Source organism: Canis aureus, chromosome 9 (assembly GCF_053574225.1).
Source record: "Canis aureus isolate CA01 chromosome 9, VMU_Caureus_v.1.0, whole genome shotgun sequence".
Lineage (NCBI taxonomy): Eukaryota > Metazoa > Chordata > Mammalia > Carnivora > Canidae > Canis > Canis aureus.
The window spans coordinates 10,631,318-10,656,658 of NC_135619.1; the positions used below are offsets into that span (position 1 = coordinate 10,631,318).

At 35.6% G+C, this 25,341-nt stretch overlaps 2 long non-coding RNA genes across 3 annotated transcripts; one reads left to right on the plus strand and one right to left on the minus strand.

Moving 5' to 3' along the window:
* Positions 1-4,632: 4,632 nt before the first annotated feature.
* Positions 4,633-12,426, minus strand: LOC144320385 (uncharacterized). 2 transcript variants are annotated; one of them, XR_013385919.1, is made up of 3 exons: positions 12,155-12,426; positions 5,109-9,661; positions 4,633-4,890 (listed from the first exon to the last, which is right to left on the minus strand). It is a non-coding gene; the product is annotated as an uncharacterized LOC144320385 (long non-coding RNA). The 2 variants fall into 2 exon arrangements; XR_013385918.1 differs by having other exon boundaries at positions 5,109-12,426.
* Positions 5,315-21,390, plus strand: LOC144320386 (uncharacterized). Its single transcript, XR_013385920.1, has 2 exons — positions 5,315-5,590; positions 20,077-21,390. It is a non-coding gene; the product is annotated as an uncharacterized LOC144320386 (long non-coding RNA).
* The last annotated feature ends 3,951 nt before the right edge of the window (positions 21,391-25,341 follow it).

The following is a 25,341-nucleotide window of genomic DNA, read 5'->3' on the forward strand; positions in this document are numbered from 1 at the left end:
AACATACAGTATTACATTTGTTTGAGGTGTAAAGATATAATGATTCAACAATTCTATACATTACTTGATGTTTATCAAGATAAATGTACTCTTGACCCCTTTTATCTATTTTACTCCTCCTACTTCATCTACCTCCCCTCTGGCAACCATCAACTTGTTCTCTGTAAGAGTCTGTTTTTGTCTCCCTTTTTCCTTTGTTTATTCTGATGTTTGGCCTCTTAAATTTCATATGAGTGAAATAAGAGGATATTTGTCTTTCTCTGACTGATTTCACTTAGCATTATACACTCTAAGTCCATCCATGTTGTTCCAAATGAAAAGATATCATTCTTTTTTTGTGGCTAATATTTCATTATATATATCCATATATCATATATATGGATCTCACTTCTTTCTTCATTCATCTGTGGATGGACACTTGGGTTGGTTCCATAGCGTGGCTATTTTAAATAAATTTGCAATAAACATAGGGGTGCATATATCTTTTCCAATTAGTGTTTTTATATTCTTTGGGTAAATGCCTAGTAGTGAAATTACCAGAATAACCATATGGTAATTCTATTTTTAATTTTTTGAGCAACTTCCATTCTGTTTTTCACAGGGGCTATACCAATTTGCATTCCAACCAACAGTGTACAAGTGTTGCTTTTTCTCCACATCCTCATCAAAACTTGTTATTTTTTTTTTAGCCATTCTGACAAGTGTGAAGTGATGCTGCATGGTGGTTTTTATTTGCATTTTTCTGATTAGTGATATTGAACATCTTTTCATGTGTCATTTGGCCATTTGTATGTCTTTGGAAAAACATCTATTCAGGTCCTCTGACAATTTTTTTTTTTAAAGATTTTATTTATTTATTCATGAGAGACAGAGAGAGAGGCAGAGGGAGAAAAGCAGGCGCCATGCAGGAAGCCCAACGTGGAACTCGATCCCGGGTCTCCAGGATCAGGCCCTGGGCCGAAGGCAGCACTAAACCACTGAGCCACCCGGGCTGCCCGGTCCTCTGACAATTTTTAATTGGATTTTGGTCAGGGGAAAGTTTGATGGGTTGTATAAGTTATTTGTACATTTTAGATATTAACCCCTTATTGTATATATCATTTGCATATATCTTTTCTCATTCAGTAGGTTGTCATGTCAAACTGTTGATGGTTTCCTCCACTGTACAAATGCTTTGAATTTTGGTATAATCTTAATAGTTTAATTTTGTCTTTGTTTCTCATGCCTGAGGAGACATATCTAGAAAAATGTTTCAACATCCAATGTCAAAGAAATTACTGCCTATTTTCTTCTAGAACCTTTATAGTTTCAGATTTCACATTTAGATCTTTAATCCATTCTGAGTTTATTTTTGTGTGTGGTACAAGAAAGTGGTTCAGTTTTATTCTTTTGCATGTGGCTGTCCAATTTTCCCCACACCATTTGTTAAAGAGACTGTCTTCTCCCTATTGTATATTCTTGCCTCTGTGGCCCTAGATTAATTGGCCATATAATTGTGGGTTTATTTCTTGGCTCTCTATTCTGTTCCATGGATCTATGTGTCTAGTTTTGTGCCAGTACCATACTATTTTGATTACTACAGCTTTGCAGTATAACTTGAAATCTGAGATTTCATTCACTTCATTCTTTAATCTTTACTATAAGATTTAATCTATGACTGAGTTCTACCCCTTATCACTTTAACCTCTTTCTCATTTGTCTCTTATCTACTTTTACTTTCAAGATTTTTATCCAATGCCTTTACTCCCAACATTTTTGTTTTATTTATTTATTTTCTTAAGACTTAAAAAAAAATTATTCATGAGAAACAGACAGAGAGAGAGGCAGAGACAGAGCCAGAGGGAAAAGCAGGCTCCATGCCAGGAGCCCGACGCGGGACTCGATCCCGGGACTCCAGGATCACGCCCTGGGCCGAAGGCAGGTGCTAAACCGCTGAGCCACCCAGGGATACCCCGACTCCCAACATTTTTATTCATAAAATTATTTCCCAATTAGGTGTCTCAATCTAAATTCTGCCTTCAAATCCATGTCTTATAAAGTTGTCAGTATTTCTGTCACAATGCTTTTGGTTACAAATTTTTATATTTTGGACAAAAAAACTTAGGACAATGATTTTAAACAAAATGTGGTATATTCTAGACATACTTTTTTTAGACAGAAATGTGGTATATTCTAGACATACTTTTTTTAGACAGTTTATTAAATTTTGGCTCCTACAGTTCTATTGTAATGATTTCTTCAACATTTATATTATTTCTTAACATTTAATTATCGCCCTAAACTTGCTAAACAAAGAATCACTCTGTCTGCTTAATGAAGCGTCCACTTTAAGGAAATGCCCACTACCACATAAAACACGTACACACTCATTTTTAAAATATTTATGAAACATGTATAAGTTATGTGGGGAAAGGTAACTGATCAAAATGATTTTTTAAGTAGTGCATAGTGACAAGATGATATTTAGAGCATCATAATCTACATAAAAAAACAGTTTTCTTCAATATCACTCTGATATCAAGATATAAGAGGAGAAAAAGAGATTGGTTGGAGATATCCAATACTTGTCCCCATCAGGGATAATATGACACAAGGACAAGAGATTTAAACATTGAGCATACTGGTTGCTTGAAATAGACTATTGTTTCAGTAGATATGAAATGCTAAAGTTTCAAATTTGATTTTTTTTTAATAAAGATTTTATTTACTTATTTGAGAGAGAGGGAACTTGAGGGAGAGGGCAGAGGAAGAGGCAGAGAAGCAGGCTCCCCACTGAGCAGGGAGCCAAACTCCCAAACTCAGGACTAGGTCCCAGGACTAGATCCCAGGATCATGACCTGAGCTGAAGGCAGACGCTTACCAACTGAATCACTCTAGTGGCCTTGAATTGATTTTTTTATGAAATAAATCAAAGAATAGTCATTGGCACTATAAACCAAGAGATTGGCTCTCTGATGTGAAGTCTGATGTGAAAAATATCAAAGTATTAGAAATCATATTACTTACATTTAATAACCTAAATATTATCCATGATAAAAGCAATATTTAGATTGGAAAGAGGTAGTAAATATCCAAAGAGAGAGACAGAGATAGGGAGGGAGTGAAAAAGGGGGAGAGGAATGAAGAAGGAAGAAAAGGAGCAGAGAGGCCAAAGAAGGCGGCAGAGGGAGGGAGGGGAATGAGAGAATATGAATAACCTGAGTACATGATGTCTTAGCTTTCCAAATCCTTTCCTTTGTTTTTCTCAGTTTTTAGTTCTTTTCTCCTTCCCTCCTCTCCATTGTCCATGTTTCCTGAGCTTTTGCTCTTGGTCCTTTTCTTCTTTCTTTATAAGGGCCCCAGTGATTCCCTTTCCTCTACAATGTACCATTATTATGTTTCTGTCATCCACATTTTATATCTAGACTTGTCCTCTACAGCCTCAGTTTCACAGTCAAGTGTTTACTAAGTACTCCAGCTGGGTATACCAGAGCCCATTCAAATCCAGCATTTCTTTTTAACACCAGCTCCTTCACCTAAACGACTGTTCCCCTAGTGTCAGGACTCTCAACCCTGACTCCAGTGGGAATCACCTGGGGAAATTTAAAATTCTGGGCCCCACTTTCCGCAGATGCCTGTTTAATCAATCTGGGCTGCTACCTGTGTATTGAGATGAAAAAAAAAATTCAGGTGCCTCTAATATTCAGATGAGGTTAGGAAGCATGATAATGATTCTAATATCAAGGTTCTAAAGTCTAGCTTTACATTAGAATTGGCAGGGGAGCAATTTTTAAACATTGTTCTAGACCCAGCCCCTTAGCAATTAAATAAAATCCCTGATATTGTATCTCAGGCATTAGTATTTTTTTTTTAATTGAAGTATAGTTGACACACAATGTTACATTGGTTTCAAAGTATTAGTATTTTTAGAAGCTCCTCAGATGATGTTCATGGGTAGCCAGGACTGAGAACCATTACTGTAGTAGCTCCAATCTCAATGAATGACTATAAAGGTAGTAAATACCTTTTACTCATTCAGGCCTGGGAGTCATGATAAATCCTGAATTTATCCCCACCTTCCTCTCATTCTCCACTCAATTAAAAACCAAGTCTTGTGCATTCTACCTTTGTGAAAGATTCCTTAATAGCATCTCCTCTTGAATTTCTAATAGCCATTTTATGTTTAACATGTATAAAACCAAATTTTTGATACTTTCTAGACAAAACTAAGCTTGCAAAGTTCAGGAGATCATTTTGATATTGCTCTTTCTGAAATTGTACTACAGGAAAAAAATCAATATTGTTAATTTGATTAAAGCTAATTTATTTGAACAATAGGGATTTAAAAAATCTGGTGGGGCAAAATTTTTCTTTGGATTTCGTGAGTCTTTTTTCCTTCAGGATAAATCATTAGATGAGAATATTTAAGATTCTAGTACCTTGAGGATACTTATACAGAATGGCAAAACAAGAAATTTATATAACTTGTTTTTCAAAGAAAAGACCCTATAAATCTGCCGCTTTATCTCTTTGTCATGAGTCAGGCACAGAAATTTTAAGTGCCAACGAATTGCCGAAGGAAATTTGACTCATAATAAGATGCAGGAAGAAGTAGCATTACTTGCGAGTTTGAGCTTCCTTGAACTTGAAATGTTTTCATGCCTGCTTGCTATCTTTTTTTTTTTTTTTTTTTTTTACTATATTTAAGCTTAGAGCAATCATCAAAGTTATATTGCCCTCTGTGCTGTTAATATCGGCCCATATAATTTCTGGGTATGACACTGCTTTGTTTAAAGAAAAATGAATACTACCCCAACGTGGGTTTCTGACACAGCTTTTCAATACCTTTATGCCCGAGTCAATGAATTCAGTCTGCTGTGATAATATTGTAGCTATGACATAGACCAGTCACTGCAAGGAAAAAATGAATTGTTAATAAAAGAAGTATGTACATATTTGTGCAACTACCAGGATCTATCACATCCAATGTTTATTTGGCAGTTGTTAATATATAATATTCCACTGCTTATTCTTCCATAAATTTATAAATAGGCAAAGGGAACGAAAAAAATAAAAATATAAATAAAATTTAGCCACGGAAGTGGCTAAAAAGGCCTAATCAATATTACCTTTACAGTTTCCCCATAATTCCATATGTTTAGCTTTTGGAAATCTGTCTTTTAAGTATGCTATTTTTCTTAATTTGGAGTTAATCAACTAAAATAGGTTCATCCCTTTCATTTCATCAGGACCACAAAGTGACTGTCTGGGAGCCTGAGTTCTAATGAGGCAGCCATTCCAAACACGTACAGACAAAGCAGTGGTTTCCCTGGTAACGAGCACCATGAAAAAGCTCTTAGAATAGTTATTCCCACCCTTACACATGAGTCCTTTTCATTTCAGTAAAGCTTCCTGTCAAAATGCATTCATCAATGTAATTTACCAACGAAGTTTGAGAGATTAAATCCCTCTCCCCACAAGAATTAAAAAATAAAAACTGCAACTAAAAATCAGCAGCTATGCTGGAATTGTACTTGTGTTGCCAAATGATGCCTCAAAGGAAGTAAAGGACATCATAAGATCCCTGAATCCAGTTAACATCACTTTGAATGTGAGATTAATTTTCATTTGATTTTTATCTAAGAACATAGAAGGTAGATGTATCAGGAGGAGGGGTAAGTGCATTTAATCACTACCTCTAAAAATATTATGATCCAAAGCAATTTTCATTAAATAGTAGAAGTTCATAAAAAACTTAAACCTCTATAGGTATCAAATTAAGACTTATGGTATTCTTCATAAGGATTAAACTTTTTTTAGTGATGTTTACCAAGAAAAACAAATTCAGAAAACATGATGTTATCTTGTCCACTGATGAAATTAAGTAAAACATTTTTGAATGAGGTATTTGATCCTATTTTCCATCTTTGTTCACAATATAAAAAGGCACACAAAACAAGCAGCATCTTGTGTTATGCGGCGTTTCAAACAAGGAGAAAAAAAATAGGAAATAAAAGGAATTCAGTTGAAAGAACTGCCCATAAATAAAACAATTGCAACACTTTATTTGGCTTTCCTACTAGAAATCAAATTCCTTGAGTTTAAAATACACCCACTCTATGTAATACAAAATGAGAACAACACACTTTCATCATTTCTCAAAATGTTAGCACCTAACAGATGCACAGTTTATATGCTAGTGATTTACCGGGGTCTCTTCATTGAGCATGTATCTATGCCTGTTTTTCAGCCAGCATGCTACAGCAAAAGAACATTCATGTTGCCCAAGGCTATTTCTTTAAACAGTATCAAAATTACTTTTACCATAGATTAGGTTGTGTTTTAGTGCTGAGAAAAGTCTATCTTGCCTTAGTTTTTGACCCATGACACCCTGAGCCTTTTAACAGCTATGAGGTCAAAGCTACCATTGCAAAATAAAACAAACACACATGATTTCTTAAGAGGTAAGAAGAGAAATTTACATCAATTGGGAAGGCAGGGCATTCTCACTATTTTTTTCACCTGAAGATTGAAAAGGAAATTCATTTCAGTTTGTAACATTGTGCAGATTGCTCCAGACACAAAATGAATCAGGTCTCCTGTTGGATTATGTGGGTGGTATTTCTTCTCTTTCCTAGTGAAATAATTCTTTGCTTATAGCTGTGGCATGCAAACTCAAATATTGTCTTTCTCAGAATGGTTTTAAGAAGTGGGTTCCCATTTTACTGCTGTTTGAGCATAATAAAATTACAAATTTCATTAAGCATCAAAAAGAACATGGGATAAAATAACTGTAAAAGAAGTGACAATTTAGGATACAATAGATGAGAATTTTATTCAATGAATATTCATCAATTACTTAGAATTTACATACTATGTACAGCCTACAAAAAAAAATGTAGTCTGTGCCTTTAAACCTCAAACTATTTCTTCCTGCTGCTTTATCTTTTCAGCATAGGAAAACATCCACATTATAAAATATAGAACACATACTTTTAAATATTCAAATCTGTATTCTAACCTAACCAATCTGTATCTGTAATTTAGATTAGTTATCCAACCTTTTAAAAAAGATAAAGCACAAGGAGTTTGTTACAATTTTTTTAAATGGACATTCACAATTTTATGCCTACAAGACAACCCATAATTCAAGTACTTCCATGCAGTAACGCACATAATACACAGTTTTCTATAATTAAGCCCACAGTGCCAAACCTCAGCTGAAAATTACTTATAAAACTTCCAATTACAGTTTTACTAGTTTTAGGTATTTTCTTCACAGTTGAGAAATATAATGCAAATAAAAGTTGAGTGTGCTTCTCTGCCTCCAACTACAACATAAAGTTGATCTTCCATGTCATGTTTCTTCAAAGCAACTCTAAAATAAAGTTTCCTCCAGATCCTCTAAATTATTCTCTTTCCCTAATGGCTTGTTGTATTGTTCCCCAGCAGAATGACTAGAAAAGCCCTACTGCACTTAATCTAATTAGGGATTTTTCAGAGAAACAGAGGTTACATAGTTCTCATTCACTGACTAAAAAACTCGACCATCTCCAGAGGTATAAAAACAAGAGAGAGAGAGAGAAAGAGAAAGAGAGAGAAGGAAAAAAAAGGATGATTCCTTTGAAAGTTCCAGAACCGAGTGTAAGTGTTCATATTCTGGTACATTAACAGTTTGTTCCAGTACATTGATATTTTATGTGGAAGCCCTACTCTGCAATTAATATGCCTGATGCAAATTGAAAAACCCATAATCCATCCTTCTCTGTTGGAATGTAAGAGTATATTATTATTGAGAAGCTACAGGATACCAGAACCATTTTTTAAACTTGAGTGCTCATTACCTTAAATCTGCATATAAAACAGTTTTGCATTCAGACGAGGTAATACATAATGGAATATATTGTGGCACATAGAAAAAAAAAGTGCTCCAAATAAAAACGACCTGTGGGCTTCCTTTGTAGAACAAATTTATGCCGTTCCAGGCATTAGGGATTAATGATAGCTAACAGCAAAAGAGGAATGAACATTAAAATACTATGCCTAACTTTCCTCACTACCCCAAGGCTACAGGACAAAGAGAATTGTCTAAATTTTCTTAAAGGTAATAAGGACTAGGTATTTATCATTAAGCAAATATGGTATTTGGGGATTGCATCTGATTTTGTCACATTAGTATTCAGAATATTTCTTATAGCTTTAAACAAGAAAAGTCAACATTAATGGAAGTAAGAGAAGAAAGAAAAAAAAGCTATCCTTTGTTTCTAACAGCTCAGAGAATCTCCTTGTATGTTGTTTCCAAAATTGCACGTAGTTATGCGCAGGACATATAATTCTGTTGTTGTTTTCTACGATGAACAAAAATCCAAGATCTTAATGAAAGTTTTATTGTAATTATTTTAAACAGATTATTCACACACACCACTAAGGAAAGATATTCAAATGTAATATGTTCTCAAAAATTGAAAGATCCCATGAATACAGGTTTGTTTCATGAATCTATCCTAAATCCTTGCAATTCACTTGATTCCTATTCGTTTTAATTCATTTGAAACTTGTACAGTTTATTTACTCCCTTCGCCACCACCTGACATCTGAGCCTCCTTAGCATTTTAGCATTTGCATGGACCCTTCTTAGTTCTCTTCCTATCTTTTGTTTAGGACATGTAATGTAATGCTTCCTACTGGCAGTTACCTGTATACCTGTTTTATTTTACTTACCAGGTGATAAGATTCTTAAGGCAAGAAGCTGTGTGATATGACCTACATCTAAGACAAGCATAGGGTCAGAAAAGTTTTCCCTTCTTTCCTTCTAAGTTATTTGGCTGGTCTAATTATTAAATGGGTGGAAGATTAACAGGAAAAAACATTTTATATGTACATGAGCTTCATAACAATATGGGACCCAATAGGCAGCCAGGTAATTGAGACTTATGTTTAGGAAAGAGTTACAGGTCTAGGATTAGAAAGCAGAAGGAAGGCCATTATTCACAGGAAGGTAAAAGGAGATGTTTGGAAAACAAAGGTTGCTCTCTTCAGTAAGTTTCTTAGGTAAAAAGAAATCCCTAACAACAGCTCTCTTCCCGGTACAAGACCCATTTACAGTGTAAATTTAGGCATTTGGGCTGGGAGAGATAAAGAGCTTTTCCTGAATCTACTGGATTTTGATTGCCTTCAGCTCAAAATAATGCTCATGCCAAAGTGACCTACTATGAGGTGACAAATTCTGCTCCTCTTCAGTCCTGCCTTCGAAACTTCAAAAAAGAAGTTTCACAGTACAGAAGTTAAATTGAGAGATTGCTCCATATCTCATTAGACCAGTCTGTGTTGAGAATAGGTCAGTTCAGTTAAACAATTGTGTTTCATTTCAGAAGAAAGTGATGCCACTGGTCTCCCAAAGTGAGGCCTATATCGTGTAAGTGGTCAGGTAATTAATAAGTGGCATTTCAATGGAAATTCTTTTATTTTGAAACACAAAGGGTAATGGTTGGGGCAAATTTAAACCCAGTGAATGAGTCCTGAGAGCTGCCAGTCAAGATTTCTAGATGTCATGCTCAAAGCATCTTCAAATAGAATGAGGGCAGGCAGTGGCAATCTGACAGATTTTTCTAGTCCACAGTTTGAATGTCTTTGATGATGTCCTCGGGTACACGGGTAAACTTTCTGAATGGCCCAAAGAAGGCTGTGTGAGCAAAAGTTACTGTGTCATTTCTCTAAAGTTTATATCACGATTTTAGCTTCAATTTGCAGTGTTTCAGGAAAAAGGGCAGTTTTAGTTCTTAGTGATTCTAAGTCAAAAGAATAGGGTGGTATTGGGGATACTGGGAGCATTAGTTTGAAGTGTCATAGCCAATATTGGAAGAAACTGGAAGAATTCAGGATCCAGTCAGTTTACAAGTAAAGCAAAACCTCAAAGCCAATGAACAGTATTAGATTCTAATATCCATAAGATATGGGGCTGACACATAATTTTTCTCCCTAACATCACCTTCATTTTGGCCAAAAATAGCCAAATTATCACTAATTTGTTTGCAAAATAAATCTAGTTTTGATAAACGAGGCCTGATTATTTACATTCATGTAGCAAGAATAGTAATTGGCCCTATAGACTCGAAGTGTGCTTTGTTGGAACTTTTTCATAGGGAATCTCAGATTGAACTTTCAAAAACCTCTTGGGACCAGGAAGCCAAACCAAGGACTTGCTCTCAGACTTCACCTGCAATATGTATAGATTTGTGTGAATTTTCTTTAAGGTCCCAAATATATCCCAAGGTTCTTGTGCCTACGAGAAAGTGACCTTCCTTATTCACCTTTATTGGCTCCACAAAGTCAACCATAGTTACCTTAAAGCTGTCTGGCATATTTGATTCATGCTCATCTCTCTCAAATATTACATTCCAGTCAAAGCTTTGGTAATATAACCATTGTTTCCAATTTTGTCCTCTTACAAGGAGAACAGATTCTTAATGAATTTATGCAAATAAATATATAGCCATGAAATAATATTTTCTTACTAAGATTTTCCAAATTCTAGAGGGATCAGGCAGGGAGATAAGGTCACTGTTTCAGCTTTGTTTACAAAGGTGCACTTAACCAAGTTGATCTAAAATATAGGTAGCTTAAAACATTGATAGCTTAAAAAATGGGTAGCTTAAGAGAAAAAATTTCCTTTAGTCTGGAAAATCATTAAAGAATCAGCAATGTTTCAAACAGAAAGGTCATAACAATTATAACCAACTTATCAATTCACTCAGTCCCATTAATTCCTTCTTGTTCTTTTTTTTTTTTTTTTTAAAGATTATGTGTATTTATTTGAGAGAGAGAAATAGAGAATGCTCGAGTTGAGGGAGGGGCAGAGGGAAAGAATCTTGAGCAGACTCCATGCTGAGTGCAGAATCTGATGCAGTTTGATCCCATGGCCCATGAGATCATGACATGACTCAAAATCAAGAGTCTGATGCTCAGCAGATTGAGCCACCCAGGCACCACTCATTTGTTGAATCCATTTTTACCATTAGTTCTGAAAAATTCTTACCCACTTTAGTTTTATGATCTTAAAACTTTCAGAAACTTATGTTTGCCAGAGGCCTTTCCATGAATTCCCTTGACTGAAGCACTTTTACAAGAACATTTTCGCATAGGCATCAGTGTAAAACAATAACCGTAAACAATAACAAAAACCTTTACAATGTCGACTGTTAAAGACCAGGTAATGCATTTGACATGATAATGAAATTGACAAAAAAACATTTGGTTACTTCTGTGACATACCATATTTTTAAAAAACTAGAAATGTAAGTTTTAATTTTATACCAGGACATAATAATTTCATACAATTTCTAAATTTCATACAATTTAGAATTTCATACAATTTCTAAAATGCATACATCCCTGTAAAGTACGACATAAAAAAGGCTTAGTGTTGCTTCTTATTTGACAGCGCTTCCCATGTAATTAAACTTATTGAATAAACCTAGTGTAACATCTTCCTTCTTATAAAGAGAGAATACACACCTTTTGCTCTGTCCCATAGACCCTTTGGAAAGTTCCAAAGCCGGTTTAAGGTCAAAAAAACCAAACCAAAACAAAACAAAAACCCTCTTCATTTAGACATTTAGAATTGATTTTGAGATGTTTATAAAAAAATATTGAAAGATTTGGACACTTGAGGCCATTCATAGTAAGGAGAAAGCAGATGTTTAAAAAACAAAGGTTGCTCTGTTATATAAACAACTTTCTTAGATAAAAGAGAATGTATGGTAATAGCTCTCTTCCTTTTCCAGCATTAATTTAGGCAGTTGAAGGGGGAGGCAAAGCTCTTTTCCTGAATCTGCTGGGTTTTGATAGTCTTTAGCTTGAAATAATGCTCATGCCAAAATGACATATTTTGGGGTAACAAATTCTACTCCCCTTTCAAGCAATAGCATTGATCGGCATGATTGGCACAATACATTTTTGTTGAAAAAAGTAGTTTTATTTTTATTCATTTTGGAATACAAATTTTAAATCCAGACCAAAAATAAAAGGAGTATTAAATGTCTCCATATTAAAACACTTAGGAGTATGATATTGAAAGGAAGCAAGAATTTGTCCCTTTAAAGTTCCTTCTAGCTAGACTAAGAATCCAATCAATATCAGACAGATTAACAGGAGAAAATCAAGTTTAATAGCATACCTGTGGGAAATTCACATAGACATGGAAATTCCAAAGACATTCAGGGAAAATGTGTATATGTCTAAGGATCCAGGACTTCAGAGGAAATAAATGCAATTCCTAGGGCAATTAGAAGAGCAGATAGACATTTGGTAATTAGATGTTTGCCTGGCCAAAAAATGTGCCCAAGATTGCAAATCCGAGAAAACCACCGAGGAGCCGACACCGATGCAAGCACACGAGGGTTTATTAGCAAGCTGGAGCTTGGGTCCAAGTGTACCCAACACAGCGGAGCAGGGACTTGGACCCTGAAGTGGGTTACAGCTGGGTTTTTTATAGACTGGTCTAGGAGATTTCCAGAAGGGGTGGAGGAATTTCTTCATTCTGATATGGGGGAAAGGGTGGGGAGTTTCTTAAGATCTGTTCTCATTCTGTTATGGGACTTTCTGTTAAGGGCATTCTGCGGTTTTTCCTGTAACTGAAGTAGGGTAAAGTAGAACTCTTGTTCACAGGAGCCTGAGATGGCTGTACTTGTGCTAACGCTAAACTTGAGATGGAATGGCCTTAATTTTCTCAGCCTCCACAAAAAGGTCACTCAGATAACATTTATCTCTGATAATAACCATTATTCTGTGAAAGACCCTCCCCCTGCCCACCACTATAGATTGAAGTTGAAGGAAGGGCAAAAGTTTCTCTTGAGCACATGGGGTCTTAATTACCTTTAGCTCAGGATAATTTTCATGCCAAAGTGGCTTATCTTGGGGCAGCTTGTTCTTGGCTCCTACAGTATGGTAATCTTTATGGCCAAGCATTAAATTTTCACCTGCTGCTTTTCTCATGTAGTAGACTAAGACAGAAAATCAACTATAGCTTCATCAGTGTGGTCAAGTTCACATGCTAAGTTAGTTGCAGAGTCAAATTTCTTCCTAAAATTGCAGTTTATTTTTTTAATTTTACAATAATGCCACTATCAGGAAAAAATAAAAATACTGGATTTCATGAGAACAACATGTATTTTTATATTTTAGAACAGCATACAATTTCACACTGATTTGGAAAGACAATAGTTTATATCATATGAATACATACACACAGACAACTAACTTTGGCTCCAATAAAATAGGATTGGGTAGTTCACATATTTTCTCCCTAGTGCAAATGTTTATAGAAGGCTAAAGAGATGTTTTACGTGAAATCTCTTTTGATAAACTAAAGTTCATGTTCTTCAAACTAACATAATTATTACTCAAAAAAATTCTTTGAGAAGAAAGTGAAAACAAGAATGTAAAAATTGAGGGGAAAAAAAGGAGGTTCTCCCAGAGATCAAGGTTATTGCATATGTATGCATAATCAGAGAATAAAACTGACTACCACATATGTGATTTGATTCATGCTAAAATGACTCTCACAATGAAAAATACCTCTTTTAATGGTCTTCCACAGTGTGGTGATATTTTCACCATTAAAACCTTTGGTTTAAGATACTGCATCTATGACATCCTTGTTACATAAAGATTAAAATTAGGGGAGGAAGGTACATAATACAACAACACTGCAGGATATTGCAGAGGGTTGAGGGAGGGAAAGGGGAACTGGAAAAAACTGCCCTGAATTACAGCTAAGTATTTTAGTTTAGACATAGAGTATTCTGAATGTAAATAACATTACCTATAATGCCAGGGGAAGTTGTTGAACTGCCTTAACCATGACAATTTTTAAGAATAGTACAGTTTCACAGCTGCCTAACATGTCAAGGATAGAGATGTGGGTAAGATAAAAATCTTTAGTGACAAATCCAAACACTATACAGTTCTTTCCAAATGGTATGGTTCTTTTTTTTTTTTTTCATACAGTTAATCACTTTGTGTATTTCATTAAACTGTTTTCAAAATCTCTGTGAATGTCATGAGTATAGTTTTAAAGGCAAGTAATGCTTTCTGTAACTATATAAAAGTAGTTTACAACAACCAAGGTGAACTGACACCATAATGGAATAACTTTTATTATTAAAAGTGTATATGTATATATGTGTGTGTGTATATATAAAAGTCACTGGCATAGAATGCAAATACATAAATACAAGAGAGGACTTCAAATGGTGAGCAGCTGTTCTTTCTGTCCACGGAAAACAAGAGATACAAATGTTTTTCATTTACAGCAGGAATAGTTGATATTGAGATGGTAAGTATATTATTTTGATGGTTAGGGTTGTTAGACTTTGTGATATGTAACTGAGATGTTTAGAAGCTTCCCTTGGATATGTTCTATGTTTAAATAATTTTCTCTTTTTGATGTGTGTAATCAGAAGCTCTTGATCTACAAGACTATTTAAATATGATCTCTCAAGCTCACTTCCAACACAATTATTTAATAAAAGAAAACAGAAAGTATTAAAAAAAATAAAATTGAAAATGGTTTCTATCTTACCGTTGGTAGATTATACCATAAAATCAAAGTGTGTCTACTTCATTGGAGGTTTCTACCAGTTAAGCTGATGTGTATTGTTGAAGTTTAGTCACTTCGTCTAATTCCTACATGTAAACACTTTTAATGCCATGGATATGCAGAAAAGTCATTGTTCTGTGTTTCATTATTACCTAATTGCGGCATATATTCTTCTCCAAATAAAATTAACATAGAAAAACTCCAACCCACTCACCTAGGAAACTATATTTTCTATACAAAATAACTCCCAAATTTTATCAGTGAAATAATTCAAAGAATCAAAATGTCAAATCAGACTCTGATGACCCAGGGATTTACTAATCATTTTGAGGACAGAAGAACCTACAAGCTAGAGACCTAGGGAGAAGCAGAGAGAGATCATGACTCTCTGAGTCTTTTCTTACTGCATCAGAGGCTCTGGTACATTACTTTACACTAAAAGTAAACAGTATCATTTATGAAACATTTCCATTTTATATTCATTTAATCATATAACATATTTTCCAGGAATCTATGCCCCATATATACATAGATTATAAATTTGTTTAACATAAGGAATGATAAGCAATCAGGTGTATTTGCTAAAAATCACCCCATAGATAAGAACTCTTCCAATAGCTAATACTGTTAGCTTGTTTGCCAAGAAGCCTGTTATTAGTATATTTATGACTGTATTAGTCTGCTAGGCTGCCATAGCAAAGTATCACAGACTGACTTAAAAAAAGAGAAACTTCAGGACGCCTGGGTGGCTCAGCAGCAAGGTGTGATCTCAGTATGGGGGATTGAGTCCCACATCCGGCTCCCTGAGAGGGGTCTCTTCTCCCTTTGCCTGTGTCTCTGCCTTCTTTCTGTGTCTCTCATGAATAAAGAAACAAAATCTTAAATAAATAAATAAATAAATAAATAAATAAATAAATAAATAAATAAATAAATAGAAAGCAACTTCTTTTGTCACAGTTGTGGATAGGAAATCCAGGATCACAGTGTTAGCAGATTTGGTTTCTCCCGAGGCCTCTCTCCTTGGCTTGCAGGTGACTACCTCCTCACTGTGTCCTCACATTGCTTTTTCTCTATGTGTGTCCTGTCATCTCTTCCTCTTCTTATAGGGAAAACAGTCCTATTGGATTAGGGCCCTATTCTCATGACCTCATTTTATCTTACTTACCTCTTTAAAGGCCTTATCACATGGGAATTAAGGCTTAACATATGAATTTGAAGGAGGGAGCACTATTTAGTCCATAGCAACAAAGATAAACATATACTTTTTTTTATTATTATTAGGATACAACTTTTTTATTTTCTTGGTGTCCCCCCTAATAAAGGGAGAATATAGATAGTTGACTGGCTTCTTATCTCTTATACCTAAATGCTTCAAAATCCTGTAGAATAGAGGAACTTTAAAAGGACAACTAGAAGTGATGAACACACAAAGAGGCTAAATCTTCTCAAAGGCTATATTAAAACAACAAAGAATGTTTACCACCTGAGAATTCTGAGGCCATATAAAATACTTCATTTATAATCAAACCTGAATTTAGGGTAATAAAAATATAAAATTCATTTTTTGAGCGCTATCAAAATATCCCTTCCTTTAAAAACAAATACAGATCTTGGAAACTAGCCCTTTACCTGATACGTCATTTGCAAATATCTTCTCCCATTCTGTAGGTTGTCTTTTAGTTTTGTTGACTGTATCCTTTGCTGTGCAAAAGCTTCTTATCTTGATGAAGTCCCAATAGTTCATTTTTGCTTTTGTTTCTTTTGCCTTCGTGGATGTATCTTGCAAGAAGTTACTGTGGCCGAGTTCAAAAAGGGTGTTGCCTGTGTTGTCCTCTAGGATTTTGATGGAATCTTGTCTCACATTTAGATCTTTCATCCATTTTGAGTTTATCTTTGTGTATGGTGAAAGAGTGGTCTAGTTTCATTCTTCTGCACGTGGATGTCCAATTTTCCCAGCACCATTTATTGAAGAGACTGTCTTTCTTCCAATGGATAGTCTTTCCTCCTTTATCGAATATTAGTTGACCATAAAAAAGTTCAGGGTCCACTTCTGGGTTCTCTATTCTGTTCCATTGATCTATGTGTCTGTTTTTGTGCCAGTACCACACTGTCTTGATGACCACAGCTTTGTAGTACAACCTGAAATCTGGCATTGTGATGCCCCCAGCTATGGTTTTCTTTTTTAAAATTCCGCTGGCTATTCGGGGTCTTTTCTGATTCCACACAAATCTTAAAATAATTTGTTCTAACTCTCTGAAGAAAGTCCATGGTATTTTGATAGGGATTGCATTAAACATGTAAATTGCCCTGGGTAACATAGACATTTTCACAATATTAATTCTGCCAATCCATGAGCATGGAATATTTTTCCATCTCTTTGTGTCTTCCTCCATTTCTTTCAGAAGTGTTCTATAGTTTTTAGGGTATAGATCCTTTACCTCTTTGGTTAGGTTTATTCCTAGGTATCTTATGCTTTTGGGTGCAATTGTAAATGGGATTGACTCCTTAATTTCTCTTTCTTCAGTATCATTGTTAGTGTATAGAAATGCCATTGATTTCTGGGCATTGATTTTGTATCCTGCCACGCTACCAAATTGCTGTATGAGTTCTAGCAATCTTGGGGTGGAGGCTTTTGGTTTTTCTATGTAGAGTATCATGTCATCGGCGAAGAGGGAGAGTTTGACTTCTTCTTTGCCAATTTGAATGCCTTTAATGTCTTTTTGTTGTCTGATTGCTGAGGCTAGGACTTCTAGTACTATGTTGAATAGCAGTGGTGAGAGTGGACATCCCAAGATCTATAAAGAACTTCTTAAACTCAACACCAAAGAAACAAACAATCCAATCATGAAATGGGCAAAAGACATGAAGAGAAATCTCACAGAGGAAGACATAGACATGGCCAACAAGCACATGAGAAAATGCTCTGCATCACTTGCCATCAGGGAAATACAAATCAAAACCACAATGAGATACCACCTCACACCAGTGAGAATGGGGCAAATTAACAAGGCAGGAAACCACAAATGTTGGAGAGGATGTGGATGGAGAAAGGGGAACCCTCTTGCACTGTTGGTGGGAATGTGAACTGGTGCAGCCACTCTGGAAAACAGTGTGGGGGTTCCTCAAAGAGTTAAAAATAGATCTGCCCAGGACCCAGCAATTGCACTGTTGGGGATTTACCCAAAGATTCAGATGCAATGAAATGCCAGGACCCCTGCACCCCGATGTTTCTAGCAGCAATGGCCACAATAGCCAAACTGTGGAAGGAGCCTCGGTGTCCATCGAAAGATGAATGGATAAAGAAGATGTGGTTTATGTATACAATGGAATATTCCTCAGCCATTAGAAACGACAAATACCCACCATTTGCTTCAATGTGGATGGAACTGGAGGGTATTATGCTGAGTGAAGTAAGTCAATCGGAGAAGGACAAACAGTGTATGTTCTCATTCATTTGGGGAATATAAATAATAGTGAAAGGGAATATAAGGGAAGGGAGAAGAAATGTGTGGGAAATATCAGAAAGGGAGACAGAACATAAAGACTCCTAACTCTGGGAAATGAACTAGGGGTGATGGAAGGGGAGGAGGGCAGGGGTTGGGGGTGAATGGGTGACGGGCACTGAGGGGGGCACTTGACGGGATGAGCACTGGGTGTTATCTGTATGTTGGTAAATTGAACACCAATAAAAAATTAATTTATTTAAAAAAAATAAAAAGCAAAAAAAATAAAAAAATAAAAACAAATACATTCCTAACAGTAATTCCTCTGTAGTAGTGTTCACCATTTTAATTAGAGCTTTAAATTGAACAAATCTTAAGAAACCTGTCATAATATAGATCATAACAAAAAACGTGGATTCCCACAGTAACCCATTTCACTTTTATATCATGATAAAGTCATTAGTTTTCCAAGTCATTTCTACAATTACAGCAGATATGTTTAATCAAAATCTTAGGTTACTAGGTAGTTTAGCTTCCATTCTGGAAACACAGAAATTAGAGCTACAAAACCAATTCTCACACAGATAAATTTTAGTAAGTATATTGTAAACTAAAGATCAACTGCAAATACGGAGTGGAACATGAAGTGAATCCCTCTAATAAAAGTCTTAAAAAAACAAAGTGTAATGGACATGCTGGTTGCCTAAACCACGTAGAGATTTCCTAAGAAATTTGTTAATAAGATCCTAACTTCATTCAGATGTGTGAATAGTCCCTGTGACTTGGAAAGGGCTGCTCTTATTTCCTAGATTCAGAATTGAACCTAATTCCTCTAAGGCAATTCTGGCAAATTCTTTCCATTGCTCATTATTACTTCAGAAATTAGACCTAAGTCAATCAGTACATGGATTTGTCCAGTTGTTATCCAGGGATAAGTAGATAGTTTAATTTCTCTCAATTATATTGAAGCAAAAGACTTATTCATAAAAGGGTAATACTCCTTCACTTTTATTCACTAGATTTGTATGTGAAACCCTTTAGCACTCTTTACTTCCTCATGGCAACCATTACCAGGGGAACCGGATACTTGAGGAAGCTGATGAGTGGATTGCAGAGTAGAGAGCAGAAAGAATGTGGTTTCTCGCTAGTATATGGAAAGCATGAATTGACCAGAGCTGAAAACTTTACCTATTTACTTTTTGATATGTAATCTCTTCATTACAGAGGTAGACTTTCCTTTACTATCAGCTATAAGCAAGATATATGAGATACAATGAAGAACCAAGGGTGTAAATAAATGTGCCCATTAGAGAAGAGCAATAAAGATTTTTTTTTAAGATTTTATTTATTTATTCATGAGAATACACAGAGAGAGAGAGAGGCAGAGACACAGGCAGAGGGAGAAGCAGGCTCCATGCAGGGAGCCTGACGTGGGACTCGATCTCCACGGGTCTCCAGAATCAGCCCTGGGCTGAAGGCCGCGCTAAACTGCCGAGCCCCCCGGGCTGCCCAACAATAAATATTTTTGTTAGACCATGCAGGAATTTTACTGAATCCCTTAGTTCTTGAGAAAACTTGGACTTGTTTTATTTTTTCAAACAAAATCCCACAAATCTGGAGATTTTTCTATTTGTTATACCTATTTTAATCTCCTAGGTTTGAAACTTCACAGTCTGTTTGTACTCTTCCTTGATCTTTCCCTAATTAATACACAATCATTGGCAAATGGTGTACATTTTCTCACCACAATACCTTTCCCAAATTATGTCCATTCTATTCCTGCCATCACAATATTTCAGATATTTATTACTCACTGTCTTTTTTTATTCTAATTAATCCTTTAAAACATGATAGGCCATTTGGTACTAATACTCCAGAAGTGAAATATAAAATATCATACATGAACAGAGAGATGGTAAATGGAAAATTATAGAAAATCCAGAAAGAGATAAATACTAAATTTCCAGTCAGTGAAGGAAAATGAGTTGCAACGTTGCAGGAAAATATGAGTGAATCCATACCTTTCATTATTTATAATAAAATTACTTCCAACAGATTAAGACATTGACTGCAGAAAAATTAAACCAGGACGGAAGGGTGGAGCAGCAACATGGCAGGGCCTGGAGCTGGTGACCTCTCATGGCTCAGCGCATCGACCCGACTCGAGAGAAGCGGACTCCCACGCACCTGCAATTCATGCGGCAGGTGCAGCTTACCCAGTGGCAGAAGAGTCCGCCCCAAAGGCAACCCGGAACATCCTGACCAGCCTGGGTATCGATCGGGGCCCTGGTGTTAGCTATTTATGGTTACACCATCTATTCCGTGTCCCAGGAGAGTTTCCTAGATGAGCTGGAGGTTGAGGCCAAAGCTGCCGGAGCCTGAGCCCTCATGAGGGCATCAGGGCCCTGAACCAGACGGACACTGTATGTCTCCAACCCGCTGCAGCACCTTCATGTGGTGGATGAGAATGTATTGCATTTGGCCAGGTCAAGGGAGTATTGCCCACCTTACACAAACTGTGACCAGTCACTGAGGCCTTCTTGCAGTTTGTTTCCTTTTTTGAGAGCTATATAACCTTGGCGTTTCTCAGGCTTTCAGACTTTGTGATTTACCTTCTTTACCTCCCAGGGGCTTAGCTGTTATGGGGGTGGGTGTGGCAGCTGTGTGTAATGTTGGAGCCTAAAGTGGGAAAGATGGAGTTAGGTTGGAGAATAATAAACTGAGTCATCTCTCTTGGAAAACAAAAAACAAACAAACAAACAAACAAAAAAGAAAAATTAAACCATTCAGGCTGTAGAAGAAAACATGGGAAATTTCCTTAATGACCTTGAAGTAGTTAAGGTCTATTTAATTATGAGTAGAAGTCCAGAAGTCATATGATTAATGATGGATAAATGTGAATACATTAAAAATAAACTTATTTTAAAAAATGGTACAGAAAAACAAAGTGAAAATATAAGTGATCAATTGAGAGACAATAGTTACTCCTTATATAGTATAATTTCTCTAATACAGGAAGTGTTTCTAGAAATATATGAGCAAAATATTCACAACCCAAGAGAGAAATAGGCAAGCACATAATTTATTGATAAGTAAATTCTTTTAAACATTTGAAAGAATATTGAAGTGTTCACTCAAAATAAGAAAACTATAATTAAACCTGTAAGTGTGATAATATTCTTCTACCTGTCAGAATCATACATCATTTGATAACAAGCTTTTGCAAACATATAGAGAAATAGTGTTCTTATTCATGTGAACCCATGATTGGAATATAAATTGGTACATGTCTATCTATTGACAACTTGATAATATCTACCAAAGTAAGAAATGCATATATGCATTTCCAATTAATTAGGCTTTAGGAAAGTTATCCTAAATAAGTACTTACATGTGAAATGACTTACGTAAATATATTCCTGACAGAAAAAGATACATTGCAAAATTCTGGAATGATCATCAATACAATGTTATCATACTTCCCTTTGATGAAATATTCTGTAATTATAATAAGTAATGATAATCTCTATATGTATTAGTATGAAAAACTCTTTAAGAAATATTCTTTTTTTTTTAAATTTTTTTATTTATTTATGATAGTCACAGAGAGAGAGAGAGAGAGGCAGAGACACAGGCAGAGGGAGAAGCAGGCTCCATGCACCTGGAGCCTGATGTGGGATTCGATCCTGGGTCTCCAGGATCGCGCCCTGGGCCAAAGGCAGGCGCCAAACCTCTCCGCCACCCAGGGATCCCCTTTAAGAAATATTCTTAATGAAAAAAAGGATGCCTGGGTGGCTCAGTGGTTGAGCATCTTCCTTCATCTCAGAGCGTGGTCCTGGGTCCACGGATTGAGTTTGGCTTCGGGCTCCTGGTGAGGAGCCTGCTTCTCCTCCTGCCTGTCTCTGCCTCTCACTGTGTCTCTCATGGATAAATAAATAAAATCTTTAAAAAAAAAAAAAAAAGAAATATTCTTAATGCAAAAAGCAAGGTGCAGAAAGGACATATAATATGCTCCCAAAATAAGGGGAATTGATTATTTATATTGCTATTTCTTATATGTTCATAGAATTCTTAAGACACCAATTACAATATTCACTTATGGTTAAGAGGTGACAACTTAGCAGATGACAGACCAGGATAGAATAGAGAGTTTTTTCCTAATTTTGAGCCATGTATATATATATTATCTATTAAAAATATAAAATAATGTTCAATTGTCCCCTATACTCACAAATATCCAAATTCTTTAGCTAGTTATTTATGGCCCTTCATATTGTTCTAGTAGTATTCTTCTTTATTGCCCACGTTAAACTATCTGTTCATCAGACTCTTCAATATCTTTAATTTACCTAGCATTTTTCTACCCATTAACATTGCACAAATATCCCTTTCAATGTTCTGTCCATCTATTAACATCTATAGAAACCCTACATGTCTTTTGTGACATATCTCAAAAGACAGCTCTTTCAAAAACCCTTCTCTGATCACCCAAGTAGAAATGACTTTTCCCTCATCAAACTCCCTAGTATACTTGTACTCTCTTCTACACATAAGATAAATTCTTATACAAGAAGACTATCTTCTTATTAATTTTGAAGGTCCTTAAGAGGAGGGATGCCTTTTATCCATCTTTATTTTTCAAAGTATTATGTGAAAGGTATAGTGCTAGACACCACATTTTCTCAAAAAATTTAGCTTAAGGAATAAAAAATAATTCAAAATGGAATAGTAAGTTGTTTCATCCTTTTTTAAAGATTTTATTTATTTATTCATGAAAGATGCAGAGAGAGAGAGAGACAGACAGACAGAGAGAGAGAGGCAGAGACACAGGCAGAGGGAGAAGCAGCCTCCATGCAAGAAGTCCCATGTGGAATTAGATCCCGAGACTCCAGGATCACGCACTGGGCCAAAGGCAGGAGCTAAACCACTAAACCCCCAGGGATCTCTCATCTTATACATTAAGAAATACATCAACAATATCTACACCAACAAACTAATTGATAGCTGAATTGATGATGAAAGAAGATGTCGTTCAATGGAAATGTTAATGGACTCCAGAGTCAAGACTATTAAGAAAAAAATAGAAAAACAAGAAGAAGCGGGGACAAGTTTTGCCATCAGTCTTTAAATTGTCAAAATCTGAGGACCTCACTGAAGACCCAAGCAAGCCCTGGGTTTTCTGGGAATTGTAGTTTGTGTTAAATGATGAATTTGCAAGACATGCCTCCTAGAACTTGATATTTTCTCCTTGAGAATATGCCAATAATTTCCACAAAGAAAGAATGCTCTGGATTATGGTCATTAAGTTGCAAATCCATGATTAATCCATTAACAAATAATTAATACCTAGTACATTTTAAAATTAAAATCTATAATATACTCTAGAATTTCTTGATTATGATAAATGTATTTTAATTATATAATAGAATGTAATTACATAAGATAATGTCCTGGTTTTTAGGAAGGAGATACATAGTGAAGTATTTACAGGTAGAGGGGCATGACATCTCCAATTAACTCACAAATGATTCAGAAAGGAGAGTATTTGAGAAAGCTGACAGTATATCAAAATGTAAATCAAAAGTGAATCTATGTAGGGATGCTTGGTGGCTCAGTTAGTTGAGCGCTTGACTCTTGATTTCAGCTCAGATCATGATCTCAGGGTCCTGAGATTGAGCCCCAGGATAGGCTCCACACTCAGCAGGAAGTTGGCTTGAGAGTCTCTCTCCCTCTGCCTCCCTGCCCCCATGCCACACCTGGCTCGCCCACACACAGGCGCTCTCTTTCTCTGTCTCAAAATAAATAAATCTTTTTTTTCTTAAGTGAATCTGGATAAATATGGGAGTTCCTTCTACTGATTCTAAAAAGTTCCAAGTAATCAAAGTGTATATGAAAGTTATAGTATTAGGACATGATATTTTTTATACATTCTCACTACTTAAATTAAGGCCTTGTCTATATTAATACTACTCTGAAAATTTCCATAAATAAATTGGGTATAATAAATAATAAAGTATTTTCATATGTATCTAATGCCTTTAATGAATATTTTTAATGCAATTTTTAAATTTCTACTTTTGGTCCAAACTATAATAAATGGTTTGGCTTTCTTTGTTCATTTGTTCTTTTGTTCTGTCCTTTATTTATCCAACATATACTTAAATATCTTAAGAAGTTTTCGTGTAACTTTTAGATGATAATATATTTTTCTGTATAAACCAGTATGTAAATAGAAAACATTTTAAAAACACATCCACTATCCTGAACTCAAACTATAAGATCTAAAGGAAGCATTTAGATGTTGTGGTATATATGCATTTTTTTTTTTCTAAAAAGCCCAGACAAAAAGATTAACTTTCTTTGGAATTTGTATGAAATATAAGGTATCTTTCCATTCACAAAATAAATCAGAATATAGCACAATGAGTTCATTTGCTTCCAAAATTTTAGACAGTTACTTCTCCATGGATCTTCTCACCTGCTAGGGCCTTGTATTCTTTTTCCTAAAAAGGGTCCCCACATTTGATAAGCTTCAGTTACCACTAAGCTTGGATCTCTCTCCTTCAAAACTTATCTAACTAAACTTTAATTGGGAAGCCAGAGGTGGAGCAGTCCTAAAATGAAATGAATAAATGCAAAAATGTTCTCAGGCCTCACATTACACTTCCTCTGGTGGAAATGGCGATTGAAACCAAAAAACTATTTTGTAACCTAAGATACCATACTTGTACACTGTGTCTGAACCTGGATTATCCCTCCTAGGCTGAGCATAATAGGGCAGGGAACATGCTGGTTATGATTCTACTGTATACCTAGTGCTTAGCACAGAGCTGGCATATAGTAGCTACACAATAAGTTTGGACAAAATTAATGAATCAGCATTTCTCTGCCCTACCATTACCTTGTTTTTGAAAAAAATCTATACAATGCCTCTGACTCCAATGCCTCTGACTCCAGGAAATCATCCTCTCTTCCTAGGACAGGAAGTAAAGACCTCAATGTAGGAGGCCCTGTGATCCTCAGTAAGTGATAATCAACCCAAGGGGAGAGATGAGCTAAGCTGGAAGACTATGATCCTCTTTTCAAGTAATTTTTATTTAGTCAATTGATTATGAGAGCACCCCTGGGCTTGATTTCTTCTGAGACTTTTTAATTTTTTTCTACAGCAAATGAGGAATTATCACTATTGATTGGGCACATGTCAAAAAGCAAAAAGGGAACTGAATGAACAGTTGCATTTCAATTGTGGCCACTACATAACTAATAGTTTATTGTAATTCTCAAAGGTTTGGTCCCAAATGCTCAGAGAGGTTCACCCTT